The sequence below is a fragment of the Mobula hypostoma genome, unplaced genomic scaffold (assembly GCF_963921235.1).
Source record: "Mobula hypostoma unplaced genomic scaffold, sMobHyp1.1 scaffold_95, whole genome shotgun sequence".
Taxonomy (NCBI): Eukaryota; Metazoa; Chordata; class Chondrichthyes; order Myliobatiformes; family Myliobatidae; genus Mobula; species Mobula hypostoma.
In genome coordinates this window covers 258,971-281,427 of record NW_026948255.1, presented here as the reverse complement: position 1 = coordinate 281,427, position 22,457 = coordinate 258,971, and the positions used below count along the sequence as shown (strand labels likewise).

The window sequence follows — 22,457 nt, the reverse complement described above, 5'->3', positions numbered from 1 at the left end:
TCCAGATCTGGATTCAACAAAGATTTTGAGTGCGGACATAATTTGCATCCTGCCTTTTGGGACGTTATGCGTGTTTTCTCCCCCCTAAATCAGCGAGTTCGCACATCAAAATATCGATCTGTGCTGGTTAAAGTTGCCCGTGTCCAATCCGTCTTTTTCATTCCTCACCGCATCCCTTTGATTTTACCACGTATCGCTTCAGCATCACTTATAAACCAGTCCTCACCAGAGTTCCGTCATTCTTTACCAACCGTGTCAAGTTTATCTGCATCACTTTAGTAAGCACTTAATATTCCAGTTAACTTTTCTATCTCAGCTTTAGACATTCTATTAGTTTCCATCTCAAGGAGAACTCTTCACTTTTAGATGTCATAAATCTCACAAAACTCACAACCCCACTCTGACTAGAATATCAGATGACAACCAACGAAAAATCCATCCGTCCAAAACATCTGGACAGGTTGGCGAGAGAGAGATATTCGGGTGATTTAAACTAATATAGTAGGGAGAGGGAAACCGGAAATATAGAACATAGGACATAGAATAGTATAGCACAGTACAGGCCCTTCGGCCCACAATGTTGTGCAGACCCTTAAACCCCACCTCCCATATAACCCCCCCACTTCAAATTCCTCCATATACCTGTCCAGAAGTCTCTAAAATTTTACTAGTGTATCTGCCTCCACCACTGACTCAGGCAGTGCATTCCATACACCAACCACTCTCTGAGTAAAAAACCTTCCCCTAATATCCCCCTTGAACTTCCCACCCCTTACCACAAAGCCATGTCCTCTTGTATTGAGCAGTGGTGCCCTGGGGAAGAAGCACTGGCTATCCACTCCATCTATTCCTCTTATTACCTTGTACACCTCTAGAATGCCTCCTCTCATCCTCCTGCTCTCCAGAGAGTAAAGCCCTATCTCCCTTAATCTCTGATCATAATCTCTAAACCAGGCAGCATCCTGGTAAATCTCCTCTGTACTCTATCCAATGCTTCCACATCCTTCCTACAGTGAGGCGACAAAAACGGGACACAGTACTCCAAGTGTGGCCTAACCAGAGTTTTGTAGAGCTGCATCATTACATCGCGACTCTTAAACTCTATCCCTCGACTTATGTAAGCTAACACCCCTTAAGCTTTCTTAACTACCCTATCTACCTGTGAGGCAACTTTCAGGGATCTATGGACATGTACCCCAAGGTCCCTCTGCTCCTCCACACTACCAAGTATCCTGCCATTTACTTTGTACTCTGCCTTGGAGTTTGTTCTTCCAAAGTGCACCACATCACACTTCTCCAGGTTGAACTCTATCTGCCACTTCTCAGCCCACTTCTGCATCCTATCAATGTCTCTCTACAATCTTTGACAATACTCTACACTATCTACAACACCACCAACCTTTGTGTCGTCTGCAAACTTGCCAACCCACCCTTCTACCCCAACATCCAGGTCGTTAATAAAAATCACGAAAAGTAGAGGTCCCAGAACAGATCCTTATGGGACACCACTAGTCACAATCCTCCAATCTGAATGTACTCCCTCCACCACCACCCTCTGCCTTCTGCAGGCAAGCCAATTCTGAATCCACCTGGCCAAACTTCCCTGGATCCCATGCCTTCTAACTTTCTGAATAAGCCTACCATGTGGAACCTTGTCAAATGCCTTACTAAAATCCATATAGATCACATCCACTGCACTACCCCCATCTATATGCCTGGTCACCTCCTCAAATAACTCTATCAGGCTTGTTAGACACGATCTGCCCTTCACAAAGCCATGCTGACTGTACCTGATCAGACCATGATTCTCTAAATGCCTATAGATCCTATCTCTAAGAATCTTTTCCAACAGCTTTCCCACCACAGACGTAAGGCTCACTGGTCTATAATTACCCGGACTATCCCTACTACCTTTTTTGAACAAGGGAACTACATTTGCCTCCCTCCAATCCTCCGGTACCATTCCCATGGACAACGAGGACATAAAGATCGAAGCCAGAGGCTCAGCAATCTCTTCTCTCACCTCGTGGAGCAGCCTGGGGAATATTCTGTCAGGCCCCGGGGACTTATCTGTCCTAATGTATTTTAACAACTCCAACACCTCCTCTCCCTTAATATCAGCATGCTCCAGAACATCAACCTCACTCATATTGTCCTCACCATCATAAAGTTCCCTCTCATCGGTGAACACGGAAGAGAAGTATTCATTGAGGACCTCGCTCACTTCCACAGCCTCCAGGCACATCTTCCCACCTTTATCTCCAATCGGTCCTACCTTCACTCCTGTCATCCTTTTTTTCTTCACATAATTGAAGAATGCCTTGGGGTTTTCCTTTACCCTACTCGCCAAAGCCTTCTCATGCCCCCTTCTTGCTCTTCTCAGCCCCTTATTAAGCTCCTTTCTTGCTTCCCTATATTCAATAGACCCATCCGATCCTTGCCTCCTAAACCTCATGTATGCTGCCTTCTTCCTCCTGACTAGATTTTCCACCTCACTTGTATTGATATAGTCGATATAGGATCTCTAGAAATGAGGTAGGAGAAATAATAACGGGGGACAAAGAGATGGTTGATTAACTAAATGAGTATTTTCCATCACTCCTCACTGTGAAAGACACAGGCAGTGTGCCTGATGTTGTAGTGTGTGAAGGAAAAGAAGTGGGTGCAGTTACTGTTACAAGAGAGAAGGAACTCAAAACCTGAAAGACCTAGAAGTATATAAGACACCCTGACCAGAGGGACTGCACCCTAGGGTTCTGAAAGAGGTAGCTTTGGAGATTGTAATGGCATTAGAAATAATCTTTCAAAAATCATCGGACTGTGGCATGGTGCCAGATGACTGGAAATTGCCAATGTGACTCCACACTTTAAGAAAGGAGGAGGTTGGAGAAGTCACCAGGACCGGACGGGATGTACCACAGTCTACTGTGAGAAGTGACAGAGGAGATTGCTGAGCCTCTGGCGATGATCTTTGCGTCATCAATGGGTACGGGAGAGGTTCCGGAGGATCGGAGGGTGGCAGATGTTGTTCCCTTATTTAGGAAAGGGAGTAGAGGTAGCCCCGGAAATAATACTTACTTCAGTGGTTGGTAAGTTGATGGATAAGATCCTGAGAGGCAGGATTTATGAACATTTGGAGAGGCAAAATATGATTAGGAATAGTCAGCATTGCTTTAACAAAAGCAGATAGTGCATTACGAGCCTGATTGTATTTTTTGAGGATGTGACTAAACATATTGATGAAGGTCAAGCAGTAGATGTAGTGTAAATGGATTTCAGCAAGGCAATTGACGAGGTACCCCATGCAATGCTTATTGAGAAAGTAAGGAGCGATAGGTTCCAAGGGGACTTTTCTTTGTGGATGCAGAACTGGCTTGCCCACAGAAGGCAAAGAGTGGTTGTGGACAGGTCATATTCTGCATGGAGGTCGTGACCAGTGGTGTGCCTCAGGGATCTGTTCTGGGACCCCTACTATTCATAGTTTTTATAAACGACCAGGATGAGGAAGTGGTGGGATGGGTTGGTATGTTTGCTGATGACACAAAAGCTGGTGTTGTTGTGGATATTGTGGAGGGCTGTCGGAGCTTATAGCTGGACATTGATAGGATGAAAAACTGGAATGAGAAGTGGCAGATGGAGTTCAACCCAGAAAAGTGTGAGATGGGAAAATATAGTATTAATGGTAAGACTCTTGGCAGTGTGGAAGATCAGAGGGATCTTGGGATCCGAGTCCATAAGACACTCAAAGCTGCTACACAGGTTGACTCTGTGGTTAAGAAGGCATACGGTGCATTGGCCTTTATCAATCGTGGTATTCAGCTTAAGAGCCGAGAGGTAATGTTGCAGCTATATAGGACCCTGATCAGACCCCCACTTGGAGTACTGTCCTCAGTTCTGGTCGCCTAACTACAGGAAGGATGTGACAACCATAGAAAGGGTGAGGAGATTTAAAAGGATGTTCCCTGGATTGGGGTGCATGCCTTTTGAAAATAGGTTGAGTGAACTCAGCCTTTACTCCTTGGAGCAACGGAGAATGAGAGGTGACCTGATAGAGGTGTATAAGATGGTGAGGGCATTGACCATGTGGATAGTCAGAGGCTTTTTCCCAGCGCTGAAATGGCTAGCACATGAGGGCATAGTTTTAAGCTGCTTGGAAGTAGGTACAGAGGGGATGACAGGGGTTAGGTTTTTTTCGCAGAGAGCGGAGAGTGCGTGCAGTGGGCTGCCGGCAGCGACAGTGGAGGCAGAAACGAGAGGGTATTTTAAAGAGACTCCTAGATAGATACATGGAGCTTAGAAAAACAGAGGGCTATAGGTTAGCCTAGGTAATTTCTAAGGTAAGAACATGTTAAGCACAGCTTTGTGGGCCAAAGGGCCTGCATTGTGCTGAAAGTTTTCTATGTTTGTTTTCCCTGCACATTGGGTGTATCTCCAACTTGTCCCGTCCTGTAAAGTTTTTAATAAGATCTGTTTTTTTTTTCTTCTCAATAGTTACAGGAATTTGAATCTCCAGGAAGGATGTGGTACAGTGGACATGTTTTGATAATAAATTTACCTGGAACTGCCAAGAAAGGATTGTAAGTTTGATTTATTGCCTCAGGGCGAGAATGGTGATAACAATTTCATGAGAACTGATATAATCAGCGGGATTTTCTGTATCACGTCCAAGTGTGCAACAATATTCCAATGAACAAACACTGAATGATACAGTCCAGAAACATGTCATTCATTTGTCATATAATGTCCCACAGAACTAACGCCATCTGCAAGTATATCTTCCCAACTAGTCATTCCCTGCGCATTCTCGACTGTACTTGATCACCTCCTGTGCATGTCACCTCGTCTATGATATTTCAATCCTGGGACAAAAGGAAACAATTGTCTGTTCCATCTCTGACATTGTAATCTTAGAACTTTTGTTAAATCTCCCTTCAACCTCTGCAGCTCCAGAGAAAACGACACGTTCTCCAATCTCTACTTCTAATCTATGTTTGGTCTCAACAAGCGTTACTCCCGCCCATTCATCTCCTCACTTACTAATATTCAAGGTCTGAAACAGCCCCCCAGATGAAGTGACACTTCGCCTGTGAATGTGTCAGTGTCACCGACTGTTTCCTGTCTCCCCTGCAGTGACTAGACTTGACACTGATTGGGGAACTGTTTTGTCCAGTGCTTTTACTCTATCCACTATGACAGATGATGCAGGGTTCACGAGAATGATTCTGGGAATGAAGGGGTTAACGTATCAGGAGTGTCTAACAGCTTTGAGCTTCTACTCACTGGAATTTGGAGAAATGTAAGGGGACCTCATTGAAATCTAACGAATGTTTAAAGGCCGAGTTAAGGTGGATGTGGAAAGAATGTTTCCTATGGTATGGGTATCCAGAACTGGAGGGCATTTCCTCCAAATTGAGGGGCGGCTATTTAGGACAGAGGTTAGGAGGAACGTTTCAGCCGGAGACGAGTGAATCTGTGATATACTCGGTGGAGTGTGGCATAATCAAAGTCCGTGGATACATTTAAAGTGGAAATTGATTGTTTCCTGATTTGTCAGGACGACAAAGCATATGGGGAGAAGGTAAGTGGGATCTAGGGTCAGACATGAAGGACTGGCAGAGCAGACTCAATGGGCAGAATAGCCTCATTCTGCTCCTATGTCTTGAGGTCTTATGTACAGGATCTCCTGTTTCTACCCATTATAATTCCAATCCCCTTTCCCATTCCAACATACCTGTCCATGGCCTCCGCTACTGCCACAATGACACCACTCTCGGCTGGAGGAGTAAAACGTCATACTCCACTGCTCATTTTCCAATCTTACAGAATGAACCTTGATTTTTCCCAAATTTGTGAATTTCAACCCCCATCCCCTTCTCCCATTCTCCATTCTGTTTCCCCTCTCACCTCCACAAATCTCCATCGCCTTTATCAGGTACCCCTCTTCCTTGCCATTTTCCCATGGACAACACATCTCTCCTATCAAATACCTTCTTCAGCCATTTATCTCTTCTCTGTATAACCTCCCAGCGTCTTACGGCATGTCCCTTCCCCACCTACTCAGATTTCAGCTTGTACTCCTTCCCTTCCATTCCTATTCTCCCTGATTTCCTCTAACTGTCCAGTCCACAAAAGAGTCTCCACCTGCACCGCCGATTCATCATGCATCTCCATAGAGGGTGCCTGATTTGTTCAGTTCCTCCAGCTTTTGGTGTTTATTACATGGATATAAAAATCACAAGAGGCAACAATACAGCACAGATCCCTGCAGAGCACCACAGGTCAGTGTCGTCCAGGCAGAATACCCTCTCTCTACAACCATCCTCTTGCCTTCTATGGACAAGCCAATCCAACCCTGTATCCACACAGCCCTGTCTCCCTGCATCCCATGCCTCCTGACCCTCTGAATGAGCTTACCATGAGGAACCTTATCAAATGCCTTGCTAATATACATATAAGCCACATCCGCTGCTCGAAATTCATCAACACACTTTGTAACACCCTCAAAGAATTCAATCCCGACGTTTACAAAGCGGTTATGATACTTGAAGACCTTGGTTGTAGGGAAACTTTGAATTAGTTAATTTCAGGTCTGAGAATAAGTGGAGATTTTATAATTGTGAAAAGGTTGTGAGGGGTATAGATAGCGTGACTGAAATTTTCTACTGAGATTGGGTGAAACTACCTGTCGAAATGGTGAGAGGTGAAGAATTGAAGGGAACATCATCACTGAGAGTTGATGTGTTTGTGGAATCAGCTCCCAGCAAAAGTTCAATTTAAACATTGATCAGAGTTTTGGGTGACTGCATGTGTGGGAGGTGTATGGTCCAGTATAGGTTGGTGGGACCAGGCAGAAGAATGGACCGACAAGGTCTGCATGGACTGAATGGCCTATTCTGTGTTGTGGTACTCAAATGAAGTTGTTAAGTCAATTGATTTCCAAAATCAATTAGACCACATGACCATAAGACATATAACAAAGATATCTACAACACATAACAGGCCCTTCAGGCCCACAATGTTGAGCCAAACATGTAACCTTCTCTAGAATTTCCCTACCGGATTCCTTCGATTTTTCTGAGCTCCATGTACCTATCTAAGAATCTCATAAAAGATCCTATTGTATCCGCCCCTACCACCGACACTGGCAGTGCATTCCACGCACCCACAATCTCAGTGGAAAAGAAATCTTACCTCAACAATCCCCCTTGTACCTACTTCCAAGCACCATAAATCTATGACCCTTTGTCACATGGGGGTAGAATTAGTCCCATTTGGTCCAACACCTCTGCTCAGCCATATCATCATGGCTGAATTATTCGTCCCTGCAATCTCTCACACATTGAGCAATGAAGAAATAATCAGCCTTTGCCTTAAATACACCCATTGATGAAAGCCCCACAGCCATCTGTGGGAAAGAATTTCATAGATTCACCACACTCTTGGTGAAAAAAAAATCTTCCTCATTTCCATTCAAAATTAATGTTCCTCTTGTCTGAGGCTGTGTACTCTGGTCTTTGGCTGCCAAACTACAAACACCCTTTCTGCATCCAGTTTTACCTTTTTAACATTCCGGGGGTTTCTATAAGCGCGCCGCATTTTTCTAAATTCTAGTGAATACAGGTCCAGTGCATTTAAATGCTCTTTATATAAGCCTTTCATTGCAAAGTCAGTTTTGTGAACTTCTTTTGTACACTCCCCAATGTCAGCGCTTACTTTGCTCTATAACGGGCCCAAAACTACTTGAAACACTAGTGTGCTCTCACCAGCTCCTTGTAAACTTTTAATGGTGCATATTCGCCTTTATATCCTACTCCTCTTCAAATGAATGCTGACAATGTATTGGCCTTCATCACCACTGTCTCAACCTGCAAGTTAACCTTTAGGGAATCCTGCACAAGGGACACTGAGGTCCTTTTGTACCATGGATTTTTGAATTTTCTCACCTTTTTGAAAATAGTCCACACTATTATTCCTACAACCAAAATGCATGAACATATGTTTTCCAACACTGTATTCCATCTTCCACTGCTTTGCACATTCTTCTGATCTATCTAATTCCTTTGCAGTGAATCTGTGTCCTCAGCCTTATCTGTCCCTCTACCTACCTTCGTATTGTCTGCAAACTTGGCCATCAGGCATTAAGTCCATCATTCAAATCATTGACATACAACATGAATATAAATGATCCCAGCACAGACTGTTGTGGCAGAAAACCAGGAAAGGTTCCCTCTATTCCCATTCTTAGTCTGCTGCCAATCAGCCAATGCTTTATCTGTGCTAGTATTTTTCCTGTCATATCCTGCACCCTTATCCTGTTTAATAACCACAAAAGCCTTATGAAAATCGAAGTATACAACATCCACCGATACCACTTTGTACAACTTGCTCGTTATTTCCTCAACAAATTCCAACAGATATGCCAGGCAAGATTTTCCCCTAACAAAACTATGCAGACTTCGGCCTATTTTCACTTGTCCCTACAAGTACACCAAAACCTCATCCTTACTAATCGACTCTAACATCTTCCAACCACTGTGCTCAAGCTACAGTCTCCTTCCCATCTTGAAGACTAGGGTGACATTTGCAATTTTAGACTTTCAGACATTTAATCAACTCCCAACTCCCTTTGCACATCTGATTCCTCAATTTGCTCCAAGCTCCAAGGATGTCCACCAGTCAGGATATGCCCTCTTCTCCGCATTATATCTGGGAGTGGGATACTGGACATTTTTGGTCTGACCCCACCAGGTTACCCTACAACCATCAGGCTCCTGAACCAGTGTGGATAACCTAAATCACCAACAAATCTCAGCTCTTTTCACAACCTACAGACTCACTTTCAAGGAGTCTGCAACTCAAGTTCGTCGTCATACCTTTGTTATTTCAACCCTTCATTTTCCATGCACATTGGGTGTTTCTCCATCTTTGTCTCTTCCTGCAAAGTTTTTAATAAATTCTGTTCTGATTTTTGTTTCCTTCGAAACAGCTGCAAGTATTTGAATCTTCATGAAGTATGTGGTAATGTGTACGTGTTCTGACAGAAAATTTACCTGGAACTGTCAAGAAAGAAGTGTAGGTTTGATTTATTGCTATAATGTTACGAATGCTCGTGATGATTTGGCAAGAACTAATGCAATCAGCCAGATTTGCTGCATCCAGTCCAAGAGTGGAACAACATTCAGATGAACATCAGACTCTGAACAATACAGTCCAGGAACATGTCTGTAATTTATCATGTAATGCCTCACTAAACTAATGCCATCTGCGAATATATTGTCCCCATGTATCCATTCCCTGCACATTCATGAATGCACTTGATCACCTTCTGATCACCTCTGTCGTATTTGCCTCGTGTACCAGCCCTGGAAGGGCATTTCCTACACTCACCTCAATGTGTGAAGCAGGTTCTTTGAGCTGCACCACACAGCAATACCCAATTTTAAAGCAGCCTTCTCATGGTAGGCATGCGATGCGAGGTGACATTGTTTTGTGGATCCAGAACTGGCTTTCCCACAGAAGGCAAAGAGTGGTTGTAGATGGGTCATATTCTGCATGGAGGTCGGTGACCAGTGGTGTTCCTCAGGGATCTGTTCTGGGACCCCTACTCTTCTTATAAATGACCTGGATGAGGAAGTTAGTAAATTTACTTATGACAAAAAAGGTTGGGGGTGTTGTGAATAGTGTGGAGGGCTGTCAGAGGTTACATCGGGACATTGATAGGATGCAAAACCGGGCTGAGAAGTGGCAGATGGAGTTAACCCCAGATAAGTGTGAAGTGGCTCATTTTGGTAGGTCAAATATGATAGCAGAATATAGTATTAATGGTAAGACTCTTGGCGGTGTCGAGGATCAGAGCGACCTTGGGGTCCGAGTCTATAGGACACTCAAAGCTGCTACGCACGTTGACTCTGTGGTTAAAAGGGCATATGGTGCATTGGCCTTCATCAATCGTGGAATTGAATTTAGGAGCCGAGAGGTAATGTTGCAGCTATATAGGACCCTGGTCAGACCCCACTTGGAGAACTGTGCTCAATCCTGGTTGCCTCACTGCAGGAAGGATGTGGAAACCATAGAAAGGGTGCAGAGGAGATTTACAAGGATGTTGCCTGGATTGGGGAGCATGCTCTATGAGAATAGGTTGAGTGAACTCGGCCTTTTCTCCTTGGAGCGACAAAGGAGAGGTTACAGCGGGACTTTGATAGGATGCAAAACTTGGCTGAGAAGTGACAGATGGAGGATGAGAGGTGACCTGATAGGGGTGTATACGATGATGAGAGGCATTGATCGTGTGGATAGTCAGAGGCTTTTCCGAGGGTTGAAATTGCTATCACAAGAGGACACAGGTTTAAGGTGCTGGGGAGTAGAGACAGAGGAGATTGTCAGGGGTAAGTATTTTACTCAGAGAATGGTGAGTGGGTGAAATTGGCTGCCCGCAATGGTGGTGGAGGCGGAGGCGGATACGATAGGGTGTTTTAACAGACTTTTGGATAGGTACATGGAGCTGAGAAAATTAGAGGGCTATGGGTAACCCTGGGTAATTTTAAGGTAAGGACATGTTTGGCACAGCTTTGTGGGCTGAAGGGTCTGAATTGTGTTGTAGGTTTTCTATGTTTCTATGAACATACATTTTGTGTCAGTAACAGATTTGGAAATGTTGGATATGGTCTCTCAGCCAAATCGTTGACACAGTCTGGGAACAACTGGGTGCAAAGCATCAGTCCCTACAACACCGACTGGGACATCCTGCAGGCCCGGGAAGGGTCTGGTTACTCCTTGTATTTAAACACACAGAGACCAGGAACTGGAGAAGGCCACTCGGCCCCTCCACACCGTCCTGTCATTCAATAAGACCCGGAGCCCCCAACACCACTCCCATCCCCACTTTGCCCGGACCATTGGCCCCGCTTGCAGGGCAACAGTCTGCCGGTGTTTGCCCCCCAATGTGGTGAATCGCCACCACCGTGGGCTCAGACATTTCCACAGATGAGCCCCTCCTGTCCCCACCGGGACAAACATCCTGTCCGCCCCCTCTCTCACCGTCTTCATCCTTTCAATAAAATCCCCCTCTCCCTCCCCGGGGAACCGGCATCAAACCGACGGGCCGAGCGGTCTCCTCCTACCTCTCAGCGATACATCAGACTCCGGCCGCAGGAGACGCTTCACAAACGCCCCAACTTCCCTCGGAGGGAAATGGAAATAAATCAGAAAGCGGACATTTACTTTGGGATTTGTTCCGCATTGCGGTGGCCATGCGGCAGGAGACGGGGTAACGCCCTCTCGGCTGGTCCGCCTCCACTATTGGGTGTAACCAGTGATTGACATCTCTCCGCACCAATGGGAATAGCGCAGCTCTGCAATCAGTTCAATTCCTCTGTTGACTGATCGGTGGGGGGGGGGCGTGGCTCGTGCTCAGTAGCTCAGCCGTTAAACCGAAAAAGCTCGAGCACAGCAGCGCGTGTGTGACGTAAGGCACCGTGCTCGTGACAGCAGATGCCGATACGGGGAGACCATGGGTGACGTCAGGCGCGTGGGGGGGTCTGCTGTGTGACGTCACGTGAGGGGAGAGCTTCAGTTTTAAAACACCTTTTGTTGGGTCCGATCTGGAACAACAAAATTAAATTCGGGTTTCATCGGGACCGGATCCGGTGTTGTGAGATGTGTCCGGCTGTGCCGTGTTGTTGGTGGAGTGGGCAGCGGGGTGTTTGTCTCCGGGCTCTCCTCAGCCCCGGTTTTCACTTTGCCACCGAGCCCGGGCCGTGGATCAATTCCTTGTGGTTGTGCAGGGGGTTTGGGGCGAAGGGACAGTCTGTCTGTCTGTGTGGGTCGGGGTTATGAGTGGGTGTGGGTGTGGGTCCCGGCACAAATTAACTTGTAAACACCGGACCATCTGGTGAATTGGATCAGACAGCTTCGCTCGCCTGTCCTTTCAGGAAACAACAATTCTCTCTTCATATTAATGACTGTCTAAACTTGCTGTGAACAAGATTCTGTGTTACAAGATTGTGAGTTACAGAGTCTAGGACAGCTGTCACCGTCATGGGCTGCGAGTGCAGACAGGGATTGGGGTCACTGAGCTGTGCATCAGAGAAGGACACGGGTTTGTACAGCCTCCTGTGGGGTAGAAATGTCCACACGGTGAATTCGGATCTGCTGGCACATCGGGAGTCTGAAAGGGAAAGGGAATAGGGAAGGGGCTGAGCAGAGAGTTTTAACAGGGGAACCTGTTCAGGGGTGGAGGGGTACAGGAGCTGTCTGATAGATCGTTTTAATTGTTTTTTATAATCTGACAGATGGTGACTGAGGAAGAAGCTTGTTGACGGAGGATACCCGGAGGCGAGCAGCTCAGACACGGAATCAGGAATTGAATTGAATTTATTTCTTACATTCATCAGGTGTAAAAATCTTTACATTACGTCTCCATCTAATTATGCAACGTGCAATCATAGTAATTTATAATAGTTTATAATAAATAAAACAGACAACGTAATATAGAGTACACTCAAATCAGCGTGAGTTCATCAGTCTGACGGCCTGGTGGAAGAAGCTGTCCCGGAGCCTGTTGGTCCTGGCTTTTATGTTGCGGTACCGCTTCCCGGATGGTATCAGGAGAGTGACAGTGATGTGATTTCCTGTGTCACGGGTACAGACAGTCGTCTCAAGTGAGGAGTTTGTGTGGAGATGCAGCTTCCCTGGAGGTGGAGGAAAGAGGACACACCAACAGGTGGAACCAGCTGTGGGAAGACATGGTTTGTCAGGTCTGACGATGAGCTGAATGTACCATAACCTTCAGACTGAATCAGAAAACCATTCTGAGGGTATTTGAAATGTCAGAAGCAGGGGAGATGTGATCACATGTGCAGAGGGCAGGGGTTGTGTCTCCATCAGACCCTCAGTGAGATGGTTCAAGTTACAATGTGCAGCGATGAAAGTACGGTGTTTGGGGCTGGATTTAATCATTGATTCTGACACAGTGAGAGGGTTAGTTTTGTTGTAAGGAGGCAACATTACTGTCCCCTTACTGTCTTCCCTCTCCACCCCATCCTCCCTCTCACCCCCACATTGGACATAAGTTCAGGGTGAAAGTGAATTCTTTGAGGGGAGTCTGAAGGGGAATTCTACACTCAGAGGTTGGTGGGAGTGTGGAATGAGCTGCCAGTGAAAGTGGTGGATGTGGGTTCGATTTAGACACTAAAGAGAAATTTGGGTGATGAGATGGATGGGAGGTGTATGGAGGCTATGGTGCACATAGTTGGAACTAGGCAGTAAAAACATAAACAGGTCAGCATTGACTAGAAGGGCCGAAGGGCCTGTTTCAGTGCTGCTGGGCTCTGTGACTCTAATAATATTCTGATCTGTAATTTCCACAGTCAGTGCTTTGCTGCTAATGACTGAACCCAGAAATTTACCCAAACAAGAACTGAAAGACTCTTAGCTGGCTACAGAAAGCGTTTACAAGCTGTGATACTTGTCAAGGGGGTGTTACTAAGCACTGACCATGCAGGTAGCCCAAACTTTTGCTTCGGGCCCTTTTCCTTTCTTGCTATTTTGAAACTGTAAACAATGGAAATAAAAATGTAATCCTGCTTAAAATATTAAAGAAATGTGCCATATTTAACTTTGTCCCTTTTGGAAATCAGGTCATCTTTTACTCACTTAGCTATTCACAGTAACAGAAATTTTGACCAGGGGTGCCCAAACATTTGCATGGCACTGTATATATCCTGTGCCTTCTGAATTGCTTCCAGAAATTCCTGCCATTGCTGCTCTGTTTTTATCCCTGCCCATGTTCTTTTCAAATCAATTTTGACCAGTTTATCTCTTATGCCTCTCTAATTCTCTTTATTCCTCATCTGACTTTAGCTTCTCCTTCTCTAATGTCAGGGTGAATTTGATCATATAAAGATCACTTGCCCCTAAGGGTTCTTTGAATTTAAGTGACCTAATTAATTCTGCTTCATTACAACACCCAATCCAGAATAGTTGATCCCCAAGTGGGCTCAACCACGAGCTGCTCTAAAAAAGCATCTTGTTGGCATTCCAGGAATTCCTCATCTTGAGACCAACACCGTCCTAATTTTCCTAATCACCTGCATGACAATCCCCCATGAGTTTCGTAACATTGCCCTTTTGGCACACATTTTCTATCTCCCATTGTAATTTGTGGACCACATACTTACTACTGTTTGGGGGTCTCTATACAATTCCCATCAGGGATTTTTTTTTTACATTTGCTGTTCCTTAATTCTACCCACAGATTCGACACCTTCCAACCCTATGCCAGGTCTTTCTAATGATTTTATTTAATATTTTACCAACAGATCCACACAATCCCACTATCAGCTTGTTCTTGGCATGTTCTTTCAAGAAGCATATAAGTATCTGGGAAACAAGAGGACCTGCAGATGCTAGAAATCTAGAGAACGACACACAAACTGCTGGAGGAGCTCAGCATGTCAGGCAGCATCTATGGATGGGAATCAACATTTTGGGCCAAGACCCTTCATCGGCGCTCTTGATCCCAATGCATCTGGAATAAACAAGCAAAGAAAATAGCAAGTAGTGTGAAATCAGGAAAACCTTTGACAAAATTTCGTTCAAGGCTTAAAAAAACCTGCCAAACAGAGCTCAATAGTTAACAAACACAACAAGGGCAATAAACACTTTCATCAATACCAACATTGGCATTTTTAAAATGAAAGTATCTTGGTTCCATTTCAATCAGTAAAATTTATAAAGATAAATAAGAACTTTGGAAAACTTTAGAAAGGACTATTTACACTCAAACCCACTTAGATTAACACTACCTTGGACAGAAGGAGGAAGTGAAATAACACACATTAAAACAAAATCACACAACAGTCAGATAAAACTTCTAAGTACGAGGGGTGATTGATAAAATTCATGGCCTAAGATAGAAGGAGATGAGTTATACAGCCCTCGTTACATGCACATGCAGTTCAACTCTTTGAGTAATTATGCTGAAAGTTTGAAGTTAAGAACTCATCAGGGATAATTGATAGGTTTGTGGTCTAAGGTAGAAGGAAATGAGTTATTAACTTCAAACTTTCCGCATAATCACTCAAAGAGCTGACCTGCACGTGCATGTAACGAGAGCTTTATAACTCATCTCCTTCTAACTTAGGCCATGAACTTATCAATCGCCCATCTGTGGACACTTTCTGGAGGTCCAAAATCCGTGTGCTCCACGACTGCTGGACTAAGTGTGTAAATGTAGGAGGGGACTATGTTGAAAAATAAATGTGCTAGGTTTTCTAAAACTGACTCCTACCCGAGGCCACGAAGATATCAATCACCCCTTGTATATATCTTCATCAAAAATGAACAGGATTCAGCACTCCCTGTGTGTATATGCAATCGTTGTAAGAAATACAGACCAGAAAACATAAATGAGAGGTCAAATCAGAAAAATGAATCATCACTATGGAAGAAAACATTAACCAGTGGAATGAGTATGACCCTCCATGGGAGACGTCCCAATGATCTGAGCAGACAAGATGGTGACAAGGAAGCATCGAGCACCTGACTGAGAGTTGGAGAACTCTTCCCAGAAACAGAGGGGTCCTTGCAGAACTACAGGACAAGGTGGTTAACAAAAGGAAAAGAAAATCAAAAACACATGAAATATAAACAAACAAGGCAGCAAGTGCAGAAAATGCCAAGAGAAACCAGACACAATCCAACACATTTCAGGATCCTGCAGCAGTTTAACTCAATCTGATTACTTACAAAGGTACAATCAAGTGGCAAATATCATTCATCAAAATCTTGCTTTAAAATACAAACTCATGAATGCCCTCCATCAATTTGTAAAGGTACCATAAATTCAAGCCAGATCCAAAAAATCTGACAAATTATATGATAATCAATACATTATTTCAGATCGGACAATCCATAATAACCATCCGGATATAATATTACAGGATAAACAAGCAGGAACAACTCCCTCAATAGATAAAACCATTCCCAACACATCCTCTCACAACGGGTATTGTTTGTGTCATCAGTCAGACAACTGAAAGATTTTCTCTGTCAATCAGCCTCCAAATGTTGCTACTCTGTCATTCGTTGCCACGACCCGCTGCTGATTCCCTTCTCCTCGACTTATTTAGTCTGCAGAAAGTTCAAGGGAAACCTCTTCACCCACAGAGTGGTGACTGTTTCGAACCCATCACCACAGGGAGAGCGAGAGATGAACAACAGGGGAGGATTTAAAAGGACTGTTGTGGAACTGAATCACTGGCAGGGTCCAGCCGGCCTGAGTTGACTCTCTACTGTACACTAGTTGTGTTATAAATTCACTAAGTACCATAGACAGAGTTTAAAATAGAACTGATTTATTTGTCTCTTATCAAGAATATTAAACTCCAGTCCCATTAAAGGTGAATATGCAGCAGAAGAAACTCCTCCCATGCCCAGTGACCAGGGTGCAGAACTGGGTGTGGTGAGCAGCAGCAATAATTGCAGAGTTCAGCACCGATAGTCACTCTCGAAATTGCATTCAGCAACGGTGATGGACAAATATCCAGCAAGCAGCTTATTGAAACTTTCTCCCCAGTGTGAACCCGGTAGTGTGTCACAAGTGTAACATGCTGTAAGGTTTCACTGCTAATGTAACGGCCTCTCTGTGATGTTTCACTGCTGAGGGAATGGTTTCTCTGTAGCAGCAATGTTTAGGTTACGACTAGAGATAACAGGGTTTTGGAGTGCGGGGTTATCCAATGACAGAAATGTTCTTCCTTGTGAGTCTGGAAGAGAGATTTCATGGTCTTTTGCTGGGGAGGGATGAGAAGACGTGAATGGAGAGAGTGGGCCCATTTTCTTTTTTTTTGTTTTCTTTACTAACCCTAGAGTCAAAGTAAGAATTTTAAATCTCATTCGTTTAATCAGATATTGTGTACTGTTTGTTATTTTGGGGGACTGATTTGTAACACAGGACACATCACACAGCATCCACCAAAACGAGATTTCATAAGTTTGGCACCCCCTATATTATGCTGCTAGCTGAAGCGAGAGTTACATAAGATTACATTACTGAGTGAATCACTTCCCACATTCACAGCAGGTGATCGGCCTCTACCCAGTGTGAACTGACCGGTGTCTCTGTTGATGAGATGATCGAGTGAATCCCGTCCCACACACTGAGCAGGTGAATGGCCTCTCCCCAATGTGAACTGACAGGTGTGTCAGTAGGCGAGATGACAGAGTGAATCCCTTCCCACACACTGAGCAGGTGAATGGTCGCTCCCCAGTTTGAACTCGCTGGTGTGCCATTAGGTCAGACAACTGAGTGAATCCTTCCCCAAAAATTCAGCATATAACCAGCGTCTGCCCAGTGTGAACTGACTGGTGTGTCCACAGGTGGGAAGACCGACTGAATCCCTTCTCACACACAAAACAGGTGAATATCCTTGTCCCAGTGTGAATTTGCTGATGTACCTTCAGTGGAGATGACCGACTGATCCATTCCTACTGTCTGAGCAAATGAATGGGCTCCCCCCTGTGTAAAATGACAGGCATGCCAGCAGGTCAGATGATCGAGTGAATCTCTTGCTCCACTTATTAAATGTCCGGACAGAGACAGCAAAACTGGTGTGTTGTGTTCGAGATTCCCGGAAACAAATTCCTCGTCATTTTTAACCTGCAAAAAAGATTTACAAAACCGATCAATGGGTGTAGGACAACATTTCAGATGAGATCACTTGATTTGTCATGGTGTGAACTGATATCACACTGTTACTGTGAGGTTCAACCCAGGTTAGAGAGAGAAATCATCTTCTAAATGGGCACAGTGCTGGTATCTGGAATGACCATCAAATTCTGATGCTCTTCCTGAATGAATGGGGCATTTCTGCCATCTCCAATCTGTGACCTGGCTCAGTCTGACTTTCTCCATTGGTATTATTCCCTGTTCCCACTGAGCTGCATGGGTTCCTGGCCCCACAGTAACTGAAACACTCTCACGCAAATAGCCGGCAGTGCATTCCACACACCCACCACTCTCTGTGTAAAAAACTTACCCCTGACATCCCCTCGGTATCTGTTTCCAAGCACCTTAAAACTGTGCCCCCTTGTGTTAGCCATTTCAGCCCTGGGAAAAAACCTCTGACTATCCACACGATCAATGCCCCTCATCATCTTATCCATCTGAAAAAGGCTCTAAACATAAACAATGAAATTATACATTGCTTTGAGGATTTGTTCGAAGTATACAAAATTATGAGGGTATAGATAGGGTAAATGCCAGCAGCTTTTTCCACGGAGGTTGGGTGGGATGACAACCAGAGGTCATGGGTAAGTGGGGAAAGTGAAAATTTAATGGGAACATGTGGAAAAGCTCTTTACTGAAATGGTCATGAGAGTGTGGAATGAGATGCCAGCACAAGTGGTGAATATGAGTTCAGCTTCATCATTTCAAAGAAGTTCAGATGTGGGTCTGGATGGTAGGGGTATGGAGGGTGATGGTCCCAGTGCAAGTGGTTGCATTAGACAGCTTAAATGTTTTTTTGGCATTGACTAGATGGGCCAAATAGCCTGTTTCCTTACTGAACTTCTCCATGTTTCCATGACAGAGAAGCTGGACAAACTTGTTTGGAAGGGAAAGGTAGGAGCGACAATGGAGCAGCAATGGTTGGAGTTTCTGGGAGCAATTCGGGAGCTGAGTGATCGATACATCCCAAAGAAGTAGAAGCATTGGAAAGGCAGGAGGACACAACCGTGGCTGAAATGAGAAACCAAAGCCAACATCAAAGTCAAAGAGAGGGCAAATAATGAGCAAAAACTATCAGGAAGCTTTTAGAAACCTACAGCAGATGACTAAAGAAAAGTCAGATGAGCTCAGGGTGTGGAATTATGATATTGTAGTCATTAATGAGTCTTGGTAGCACCCAACAGTCTGAGGCATTTAGAGGAACAAAATATCCAGGGCCTGAATATCTCTTGAAAACCAAGGTTCCCTGCACCAGTTACCTTTCAACTTTTATTTCGGCAGGCACATACAAACTGTACACCCTCAAAACTTCACTTCTGAAGGCCTCCCACTTACCAAGTACTCCTTTGCCAGAAAACAGCCTGTCTCAAACCACACTTGTTAGATCCTTTCTGATACCATCAAAATTGACCTTTCTCCAATTTAGAAACTCAACCTGTGGTCCAGACCTATCTTTTCCCATATTTGCTTTGAATCTCATGGCATTATGATCACTAATTTCTGTCTCCAGCCCTGGATCATTTCCTAACAGCTTATTGCACACTTCTACATCGGGTATTCTACGTACTGATTAAGGGCACACTTGACAAACTCAAACCCATGTAGTCCTTTTATAGAATGCGAGTCCCAGTCAATATATGGAAAGTTAAAATCAGTTACTGAATCAACCTTTGTTTCTTGGCATGGTCTGCGATCTCTCTACAAATTTGTTCCTCTAAATCCCTCAGACTGTTGGGTGCAACCAAGTCCCAATAATAGCTACAATATCATAATTCCCTGTCCTGAGCTCATCTGGGTTTCCTACGATGCTTCTTGCATTGTGATATACACAGCTCAGCACATTCATCGCACCATGCTCAAACATTTGATTGCTGACTCTATCTGAGGTCTGAACAACATCTGACTGGTGTCAAGAAAACAAACTCTCCCTCATTGTCACAAAAACAAAGGAGCTGATTGTGGACACAGGAGGAATGGAGACAGGCTAACCCCTATTGACATCAATGGATCTGGGGTTGAGAGGGTGAACAGCTTTAAATTCCTCGGCATAAACATCACCGAGGATCTCACATGGTCTGTACATACCGGCTGTGTTGTGAAAAGAGCATAGCAGCACCTCTTTCATATCAGTCGTTTGAAGAAGCTTGGGATGGGACCCCAAATCCTCAGAACTTTCTACAGGGACACAATTGAGAGCATCCTGACTGGCTGCATCACTGCCTGGTATGGGAACTGTACTTCCCTTAATTGCAAGAACCTGCAGAGAGTGGTGCGGACAGCCCAGCGCATCTGTAGATGTGAACTTCCCACTATTCAGAACATTTACAGAGACAGGTGTGGAAAAAGGGCGCAAAGGATACTGGGGACCCAATTCACCAGAACCACAAACTGTTCCTGCTGCTACCATCCAGGAAATGGTACCACAGCAAAAGGACCAACAGGCTCCGGGACATCATCCTCTACCAGGCCATCAGACTGATTAATTCATGCTGATACAACTGCATTTTAATGTTATATTGACCATCCTATGTACAAACTATTTATTATAAATTACTATAAATTACATATTGCACATTTAGACAGAGACGTAATGTAAAGATTTCTACTCCTCATGTATATGAAGGATGTATGTAATAAAGTCAATTCAATTCAATTCACCCTCTCCTCTATCTGTTCTGTCATTGTGGCTCCCATTCCCCCTACAACTTATTTCAACCACATCACCTCTCCCCCCATACTAACATGAGCAAACATTAACACAAGGATATTAGTCCCCTCTTGTTCTGTTCCCCTAACTAACGAATCCCCTATCACCCCTTTGACTTTCCTCTGCCCGGTACTGTCCATCCCCACAACAGTTTCTGAAGTGGTCCACTTGTTGTTGTGTGGGATGGCAACAAGAGTACTCTGCAATGGCTATTTAACCTCATTCCCCTTCCTGACTCTCACCCAGTTTCCTGTGTCCTGCACCTTGGGTGTAACTCACCTCTCTTCATGTCATATCTATCACCCCCTTCAACTCCTGGATGATCCGGAATTCATCCATTTCAAGTTCCAACTCCTTGAAGTACAGGGTTACAAGCTGCAGTTGGATGTATATCTTGTAGGTGAGGGCATCAGGGACACGGGAGGTCTCCCCACCTTTTCACTAATGTCGTCTTTAATTTGTAATGACCAGTGTGCACGTAAAACTTGTATTGTGCATTTTTTTAACCCAGTGACGACATGTGCATAGTGAATTTTATATAGAGAGGTATTCATTTTAACAGCTGGCAAATCACTGTCGATAAGAACTTCGATCTCCTCTGCGTTCGATCAAGTTCACCTGCACTCTCACACAACCTATGCAGCAGGCCTGTAATGAGTAATGAAGGATTTTCTCACCATTGCTTATGCACATTGTCCATATGTGGTTTGCTTGCTAAATTATGCTTTAAAAAGTCAGAATTCCAAATATCACTCCACTTCGTCCCACTAGTAAATTCTACAGCAACTTTTTCATTGCCACAATACACACAGGTAACACCAGTTTCTAAATTGGACATAAATATTTTCCCTGAACCCTCCAGAGGAATTGAGGATAAATAAAAAATTCATTTTGAACCTATGTAAGCACTGGCTAAAAGAATAATTGGGACTGAATAGGATTTTTTGAATTGAAGTAATCTCTGTCTTCAGCAGTTAGCTAAGGCAGGCTCATTAGCATTTCTCTGCGGCTTGTAGACAGACACACTGAGAGCTGATAACATTATAGATTGTACCCTTGTTAGATCATAACATTATATATTGTAAACATGAGGAATTCTGCAGATGCTGGAAATTCAAGCAACACACATCAAAGTTGCTGGTGAACGCAGCAGGCCAGGCAGCATCTCTAGGAAGAGGTACAGTCGACGATTCGGACCGAGACCCTTCGTCAGGACTAACTGAAGGAAGAGTGAGTAAGAGATTTGAAAGTGGGAGGGGGAGATCCGAAATGATGGGAGAAGACAGGAGGGGGAGGGATGGAGCCAAGAGCTGGACAGGTGATTGGCAAAAGGGATATGAGAGGATTATGGGACAGGAGGCACAGGGAGAAAGACAAGGTGGCGGGGGCGGAAGCCAGAGGATGGGCAAGAGGTATAGTCAAAGGGAGAAAAGGGAGAGAGAAAGAAAGAATGTGTGTATATAAATAAATAACGGATGGGGTACGAGGGGGAGGTGGGGCCTTAGCGGAAGTTAGAGAAGTCAATGTTCATGCCATCAGGTTGGAGGCTACCCAGACGGAATATAAGGTGTTCCTCCAACCTGAGTGTGGTTTCATCTTTACAGTAGAGGAGACCGTGGATAGACATGTCAGAATGGGAATGGGATGTGGAATTAAAATGTGTGGCTGAATGTGTGATCGTTTTGCTGAACACCTACGCTCTGTCCGCCAGAGAAAGTAGGATCTCCCAGTGGCCAGGATTTCACCCTGGACACTGGGTACTACTCCCTTGCCAGGTGAATATTTTTCATGTCTACAAGTTGATTTTATTGAATTGCCCAGAGTACATTGCTATAGATACTGCTTAGTTATTATCGAGGTGTTTAGTAGATGGATTGAAGCTATTCCAACTACCAGTAATGCTGCTATGACTGTTGTGAAGGTATATTACAGGAAATAATTCCCAGGTGTGGCCTGCCAGAGATGCTGCGTTCTGACAATGGACCACACTTTGTGGCGAAAGTAAACAAACAGGTATGTAAC

General features: G+C 44.4%; 1 protein-coding gene and 1 long non-coding RNA gene across 13 annotated transcripts in view; both read right to left on the bottom strand.

The window, feature by feature from the left end:
- Positions 1–11,290, bottom strand: part of LOC134342216 (cystatin-B-like) — a 48,502-nt gene extending 37,212 nt beyond the window's left edge. The window contains exons 1-2 of one of the 3 annotated variants that reach the window (XR_010016970.1): positions 11,121–11,290; positions 9,388–9,621 (exon numbers count right to left, since the gene is read on the bottom strand). The gene's annotated coding sequence lies outside the window, so the exon portion shown is untranslated. The remainder of the gene's footprint in view (positions 1–9,387; positions 9,622–11,120) is intronic. The other 2 variants (XR_010016968.1, XR_010016969.1) reach the window with 2 other exon arrangements.
- Positions 11,291–12,294: 1,004 nt separating this feature from the next.
- Positions 12,295–22,457, bottom strand: part of LOC134342219 (uncharacterized) — a 58,615-nt gene continuing 48,452 nt past the window's right edge. For 3 of the 10 annotated variants that reach the window (XR_010016978.1, XR_010016975.1, XR_010016974.1), the window contains 2 exons: positions 17,458–17,659; positions 12,295–14,527 (listed from right to left, as the gene is read on the bottom strand). This is a non-coding gene — a long non-coding RNA (uncharacterized LOC134342219). Of the gene's footprint in view, positions 14,528–17,113; positions 17,660–22,457 lie in introns of all 10 variants that reach the window. The other 7 variants (XR_010016973.1, XR_010016979.1, XR_010016980.1 and 4 more) reach the window with 3 other exon arrangements.